The sequence below is a fragment of the Bidens hawaiensis genome, unplaced genomic scaffold (assembly GCF_021521415.1).
Source record: "Bidens hawaiensis isolate Kalapana, Puna unplaced genomic scaffold, B.hawaiensis_p1.1 tig00011192_1, whole genome shotgun sequence".
In the NCBI taxonomy this organism is placed as follows: Eukaryota; Viridiplantae; Streptophyta; class Magnoliopsida; order Asterales; family Asteraceae; genus Bidens; species Bidens hawaiensis.
In genome coordinates this window covers 784,935-793,173 of record NW_027491870.1, presented here as the reverse complement: position 1 = coordinate 793,173, position 8,239 = coordinate 784,935, and the positions used below count along the sequence as shown (strand labels likewise).

General features: G+C 36.0%; 1 pseudogene; it reads right to left on the bottom strand.

Moving 5' to 3' along the window:
* Window positions 1–4,619: 4,619 nt before the first annotated feature.
* LOC143537461 (disease resistance protein At4g27190-like) lies at window positions 4,620–7,584 on the bottom strand (annotated as a pseudogene).
* Between the last annotated feature and the right edge of the window lie 655 nt (window positions 7,585–8,239).

The following is an 8,239-nucleotide window of genomic DNA, read 5'->3' as shown; positions in this document are numbered from 1 at the left end:
TATTAGAATTGGAAGTCGGGATATCGATCCCAATCTTCTAGCTCTCAGAAGTGGACCTGAGTCACCACTCAAACACTTACACAAGATTGCAATCAAGCTAGAGTGGTTTATGGTGTCATTTTAACAAATACATGTAAAAGAAAGGCGAATTGGATTTTAATAATCCTACCTTAACGCAGTTTGCCTATAATAATCCCAACTTTGAAAATAGATGTCACTGGTCCAGTGGTCCCAACTTTCACACTATTTGTTTCATTGGACCTCCGTTAAAAAAAACTTAACGACGTTAAGTTTTTTTTCCAAATTTCAAACTGATATTTTAGGGCTTTTGATCGGAATGAGGATACGAGTCGATTGATGTAAAACTTACATCCAAACGGTGGTCCAAACGACTAAAGGATGATTCAATTCCGGTGTAACTTTTAATTATCAAAAATCAAGTTGTTTGAAGCACCGTTTCGAGTTAAGTTTTACATCAATCGATTCATATTCTACCATTTGCCTTTGATACATTTGGTTTCCTGGCCCTAGAGGCTGTGAATTTTTTGAGTAGGGTTCAGCGTGTCGTACACCGAACCTAGGGTGTGAATTTTTTGAGTAGGGTTCAGCGTGTCGTACACCGAACCTACGGGGTTCAGCGTATATTGAGTCTTCAGCTTCTTGGCCCCAAAGCTTCGTTTTTAAAAGGATTGGCTTTGCCATTCAAAAGGGGGTTGCGACGCAGCTTGTTGCCCGTTTGCCTGCCACTCTATTGTAATCGTTTTATAGTAAATTATATATAAAATATTCATATTCTCATTCCGACCAAAATCCCTAAAATATCAATTTGCAATTTGGGAAAAAACTTAACGTCGTTAAGTTTTTTTTAACGGAGGTCCAATGGAAACAAATAGTGTTAAATTTGGGACCAGTGACAACTATTTTTAAAGTTGGAATTATTATCGACCAACTGCATTAAGTTTGGATTATTAAAATCCAATTTTTCTAAAAGAAAACTGCTATATATGTAACTATATGTGCTAAACAGTCTATTTTAATCAACTATTATAGTACTTTTATCTACTATTTAAGAACCAGACCGAAAAGCCAAAAATTTTGACCCGAGCATGTGGTTTGGGGACTGGGGTTGTGGTTATGGGCTGGTCTGGTTACGATCAATTGGATTACCGGATTGGACGAAAATGAAATAATAAATGGGCCCCATATGCTATTGAGCAAATGATGTTGAATTTAGCAGTTGGCGGGTATATATATTTTTTTAGAGTGACCAAAGAATAAAGACCGTTGTAATTCAGGACTGATACATACCTGGTTCTAACATGGGTGGGTCAAGACAGTTAATTAAGTGGGAATATTAAGAGGAAAAGTTTAGGGAAATAAATGTTGCAATTATTATCCCAATTAGGTCTATTTATATGTTCTTGTTTTAGTTTATAGATATCCATGTTTATATATTAAAAATATTGGGGTCTGTTAACCTTGTATTTGGAGAATTGTCATCTCGAATCGGGTCAACTATCCTATAATTTCTTGTTTCAGTTCCGGGGTTCTATCATTTGGTTCCATTACCGGGAAACGAAGCAAAGATGGCTCATACCCGGAATAGTCAAATCAAAATGGGAGGTTCAAAAGATGATCTATTTGTTGTTCAATTAGCAGAAATCGCAGCAAGATTACATGCTATTTTTGGAACCATGAAGGACGATGTTGAAGCAATCAAGGCTCGGATGTATGGAACACCTTCCAGGTGCCACAAATATGAAGCCATTCCCATAAAGTCAGAAGTGCTGACTACTGGTAAACATGATTGTCTTCGCAAGGGGTCCGTATCAGATCCAATCCGGATATGGAGGTTGATGAGATCAGTCTGACGGTTGATGAGGTGATGGGAGATGATTGTAATCGTAAATAAACAGATAATGATGATGAAAAGGACACGGTGGCGGAGGATGGCCTTCACAGTCCACTAGCACTTCTGGTTAAAGAGAAGAAAACATGCGATTATTCCATACCAGGAGTCAAAGAAACAATTCGTGAAGATTTTTCTCTTCAAATAAATGGAGAAGAATTTACCAAAGAGAGAGAAACTCAAGAGAAAGGGAACAAGTATGAATGTCTGTGCCAGGATAACCGGGATCAAATCCAAGTTGCAGATGATGATCAAAATCGAAGGCTGATAATGCAAAGGCCTCTCAAGGTACTTTCAGATCAAAGCACTCCCAGCTGCGGCGTCTGTTTTATCTTACGCCAATCCGATCTTGATGATGATTGGATCTACCACCTATATCACAGGTGGCCGGATGAAGTCCCAAGAACGATGACAACTTTTCAGAGAATTGAGCAGGGTCTTTAGAAAAAAAGTCAAAATTCAGCAGCTTTTCACCATCTCACCATGGAGCCATTTGAGGAACATCAGACAAATGGAACAGATAGAGATAACTACATCCGACTTGAGGACAAGTCATATTCTCAGGCCGAATGTATTGATACATACCCGGTTCCAACATGGGTGGGTCAAGGCAGTTAATTAAGTGGGAATATGAAGAGGAAAAGTTTAGGGAAATAAATGTTGCAATTATTATCCCAATTAGGTCTATTTATATGTTCTTGTTTTAGTTTATAGATATCCATGTTTATTTATTAAAAATATTAGGGTTTGTTAACCTTGTATTTGAAGAATTTCCACCTCGAATCGGCTAACCGGAGACTCACCCATCTCGAATCGGGTCAACTATCCTATAATTTCTTGTTTTAGTTTCGGGGTTCTAAATGATAGAACCCTGCAAATAAAATATTAATGTGATTGAAATAAAAAAGAACAAGGATAGTTGGCCCGATTCGAGAAGAGCTAGTCTCCGATTAATCCGATTCAAGAAGGATTAGGTCTCCGATTAAAAAGGTATAAAAACCCTTAATTTGATAAACATAAACATTCTTATCCATAACTTAAAACATGAACACTTATATAGACACAATTTATTAATAAATGATGCGGTTACTTAGACGCTTCGTCATCCTCGTCCTTTTATCTCCCTTGGACCCTTAGCCTAGTACGGGTCGTATTAAGGACCGTGTTCATAAGTTGGTGAATATGAAAGGACCTAAGTTGACAAGTTTGTTAAGTTGGTTTAGTTTCTTAATTGTAATTTGATTATTATGGTAATGTCTTGATCTCTAAGTTAAGGTTAATTTATATACGTAGGGCTTGGTTAGAGGCTTTAGATGTGTGATCGCTAGCGAACTATTGTAACGAGTTTTTTAGGTAGTTTTCTCATGCAATTGTAAAGCATTTGATCGATCATGTGTCTTGAAAGATCAACTACCTAGATAACCAATGGCAAAAGACGACTTCATACGCCCGCGATCGCAGACACCCTTGGTACGTAGCCTAACCCACCATCTCGTGTTTCCGGGGAAACCCATCACCCGAAGGCCCACTGTGATAAAACCTAGTTAGAATCAGATTTGAAATTGAGACCAAGGTCTCCAACCCAAATCTTCACTTATCCTCCAATGCCGGTTGAGTTAAAGCCCATTGGCTTGTGTATGTCTATATACTTGGATGATATTAATATTGATATAAGGGTAAAACAAAGGTTGAGGCCCCAACTAGTACTTTACCCGTACGGTGGACGAAAACGTCAACACGAGAATGTGATGACTACGTTAATTCAATAATTAATGCGAACTTACAAAACAATTGCACTCAAAGAGATCAAGAACTACTTTTTTGGACTTTTTTGAGTTCTGTATCTTTATATATATTATACATATAGTTGAATAACACAACACTATAGCTGAATAATTTAAACAATACATCCGAATATTGATAAAATGACTAAGTATAATAGCAATAAATGTGAAAATTTTATAATTTTCGTACCTCCATAAATGTTGGTTGGTTGAAAGATTTGGAGTTGAGAATGTTGGAGATAAGAAGAACAATGAATGAATGTGCAATTGTAAGAAGATAAACGTTTGAGTTTTGAATTCGGCCTGGTTAAGAGTGGTTCCAACCCAAAACCGCTTCTAATTAATCATTGTGAATCTTTAGAAGCGGTTCCACCCGTAAACTTAATCTTTGACCGCTAGTAATCTTGACATTTGTATTTCTAGAAAATAAAATAATAATAATAATAATAATAATAATAATAATAACAATAATAATAATAATAATAATAATTAAACTTTTACCATAAGCGTAATTATCAGAAAAGTTATGTGGACTACTTACTTCATCAATAAGATTTTTACATACCCTCTTTAGAAATCCGCCAGTCTCTAATCACCTAAAAAAGTAACAAGTTAATTCAAATACATATTATGTAGCAAAGCAATATATATTACTACAATTAGGATATGTATATTTCATGCCTCATGTCGTATCGCAATATAATCATTAATAATATAATTAATCTTTTATCATTAAAAAGAATGTAATTTATCAAAAAAGTTATGTGGACTATTTACTTCATCAATAAGATTTTACATACCCTCTTGAAAACCCTCTTCATAAATCTGCCAACCTCCAATTGCCTAAAAAAGTAACAAGTTAATTCGCATACATGCATATCATATATCAACGAAATATATATTATTACAATTAGGATATGTATATTTCATGCCTCATGTCGTATCGCAATATAATCATTAATATTGTTATAGTGCCTCCTTTCATGCTCAAATTTGATGTTGGGTATATGATTGTCTTCATAACTCCATCTCTTCATGCTAGGACAACCATAAGCCTTAATAAGCTTTAAAGAAGGATATTTGATAAAAGACCGACCAGAGAAGAAACTCTCCAGTTTGGGCAAGTTATCAAGGGAAACCGGACAAGGGGGAACATGATATCTGGATCCTGGTTTACCAATTCAATTTCACTTCAGCCGAAATAACAACCACCAAACTCTTACATGCAAAAATATTTAATTCTCTCAGATTGACAAGCCCTTGTGCCACAGTTACCGGGAATAACTCTAATAAGGAGGAGCATTTTTTAATTTCGATGCTCTTTAGATTACAAAAGCTTATATATTGATGTGGCCTATCCCATAGAAGCTCCAACCTACTCAAAGATTCCAAATTGATTTCTTCCACTCGGGAAAATAACTTGCCCGTTTTCCTTTGACCAAGTTCATTTGATGTGACAGAGATCCGCAATGCATTCAGGTCACATTTCTTCACCAACCTTCTAACATTGTGACACTCACACAACTCAATATACTTTAATTCATCGACACCTTCTCGATAGAGGTCAGGTAGGATATTATCTAAATTATTTATCCTAGTCAAACTTAAGATTTCACACAGCCGAATCAATTTCATAACTTGCATCGTGAATGGGGGACTAAGGTCTGAAATGTGTAGCATGCGTTTATGATGGTGTTTTACACTCCAGTAATATGAGTTCATAATGTAAGATTCTATCAAATTTTCATATTGGAAATCTTTGGGAATATGATCCAAGTTAGGAACTGCTAAATGTAGATTTTGGAGCGATTTCAATTCACTTAGTTCCACAAGAATATTACAATGCCCCATCATCGAAAGGTGCAGCTCTTCCAACCAAATTAACTTTGATATGACACCAGGTGTTACGTAAGATAGCTTTCTACATAAGGTAACATCTAGCATCCTTAAATTGGTCAACTGACCAATCTCTTTAGGGATTTTTGTAATTCCTGTCTCTCTGAGCCTTAGAATCTCTAGGCATCTTAACTTACCAAGCATAGAAATTTCATAGAGGGACTCATTTCCACTTAGATCTAGCATGACGAGCTCTCTAAGCTGCTTTACTGATTGCGGGAGAGATGAAATGCTGTTATATGACATATCTAAAACTTTAAGTTTTTCCATGCCTTGAAAGAATTCATCAGGAACAATTGAAAGGTCATTATTTTGAATAAGAAATGTGTCAAGTTGTGGGAAAAGAATTTCATGATTAGGAAGCTTACTAATTCTATTTCTTATGAGTGATTTCTTCTTGTAGTTTTCTAAGTGCTTTTTCGGTTGCCATTCTATCAAACCTTTTCCCGACCGCACCCAAAACTTGTCGTTGCCTTCAGAAGTAATAACCATTGCCATATCACGAACAAGATCGTGCATTTTGAGTAAATTTTGTTCGTATTTTTTTTCAGGCAATAACAAAAAGGATGATTTAAGGGTGTCGATAGCCCCTCGAATTATATGTTCTGCATCCTGCATGCTGCATTCAGGATCATCTAATAACCCTAGAGCCAACCCATAGTGTTTCAACCTTTTAAGGTCAATGTTTGCGTCTTCTGGGAACACACTACACAATAAGAAGCACGATTTTGCTACTTTATTTTTAAGATAGTCGTAGCTTAGCTTGAATTGCAGTATGCCTTTATTTTTGTACTCGGTATCGCTAGAGATTGGAGCACGTAGTCGATTAAGTGCTGCCTCCCAACTTTCAATTCCTTCGCCTTTCAAAGCGTTTCCTACAGCTTGAAGGAAGAGTGGCAATCCACCACATTCTTTAACAATACCCAATGCAACTCGTTTTAATGTGTCATCCCATTCACATTCACCAACCACGTGTTGAAAAAGAGTCAATGCTTCTTCTTCTTTCAATGGATTTAAATTAATAATCTTAGCATTCATTGCCTCACACGCATCTTTCCTTCTAGATGTAAGCAAAATCTTGCAATTCATGTAGTCACTCCCACATGGAATGCCCACTTTATCTAGCTTCAATTCCTCCGACACGTCATCTAGGATGATCAGAACCTTTTTTCCATTTTTTATTTTTCTCGCTGCTGCTTCAACCTCTTTTTTAATCTTTTCTACAACAATATCTTGTGAGACTGATATAAATTCAATATGATTAAACTGATTCTTCATTTTCACAGCAGCTTCATTGGCTAGGGTAGTTTTACCTACACCTCCTAATCCAATGATTCCAACTATTTGTACATCTTTTACTGCTTGAATAATGGCCTTCAATGCCGACTTTTGGGTCTCGATGTTTTCAGGATATATTGTTTGGTAAGTGTCTACATGTCCTGGGGCGGGAAGAGGATCAAAGACACGATTTGCAAAGTGCTCACCGTCTTGTTGGTGCTTCAGAAGAGAAGAAGTTTCTTTTGTCGCCATCTTACCGTAACGATAGAGGTTGCCCAAATTGACACAAAACCGTAAGTTCAAGCAAGTCTTCTTGGATTCAGCTTCGTCGGTAATCAACTTTGTGGCTTTGGATATCAGAACATTTGCGTTATTCATCCATTTGTCCAAATCGTTTCCGGGATCCTTCCCTTCATGTCCAGCGACATTTATTCGTTGCTGAAGTGTTTCCTTCAAAGCCATTAGCTTGTCAACTTCCTCTTTTAAAGTTGTAACATTTTCTGAGGAATTCCACATGTAGCCACTCTCCCTTTTAGCCACACCAAACAATAAGTCAATTAGTTTTCCAACCACGGTAGAACTAGCAGCAGCCTCCGTCATTCTTTCCGGCCTGAGTAAATGGTCTTTGAATGGAAAGGTAGTTCAAAGGAATATATAGTATGTATCTACAAACAAGAAACATTTATCCAATATAAGCCAAGAATGAAGTTCGAAAAAGGAAGATTTCGAGAATGACACAATGACCAAGTTGGAATTTCGAGAACAACCTCATGATATCTGAGAATGACACAACGACCCTGTTGGAAATTTCGAGAACAACCTCATAAAATTTGAGACCGCCCTAATAATTTTTTTTTACGTATTTTCAACTATAATTATATAAATGTGTATAAATAATATACCAACTAAATTTGAGTTTAATAGGAAACAATTTAAATACAAGTATAAGCTTAAATGCTCAGTTAATCTATGCTTAACTTTTAAGCACAAGTCTCAAACTCCTAACCTAATCTACATTTAAACTAATTAAAAGAAAGAGTATGATGGCGGAAGTAATATGTGAGGTGAATTTAATGGATTAAGTTGTTTAATCTAAAAAAATGATTCGGTTATACATTATTTTGCTTACTTACTTCATATGCATTGGTGTATTGTTTATTCGTTAATTTAAGTTAGCTCATGCATCATTATTACCCATTGCAACCGTAAGCGTTGAAATTTTCTTTTCAGCGATGGAGTACGTGAAGTCCGATTTGCGTAATCAGATAAACGATGAGAGTTTAAACGATGGTTTATTGAGAAAAACTTGTTTATAAATATCAAATTAGATGATGTTTTGGTTAGAATTCAAAAAATGAAAACCCATATAGAA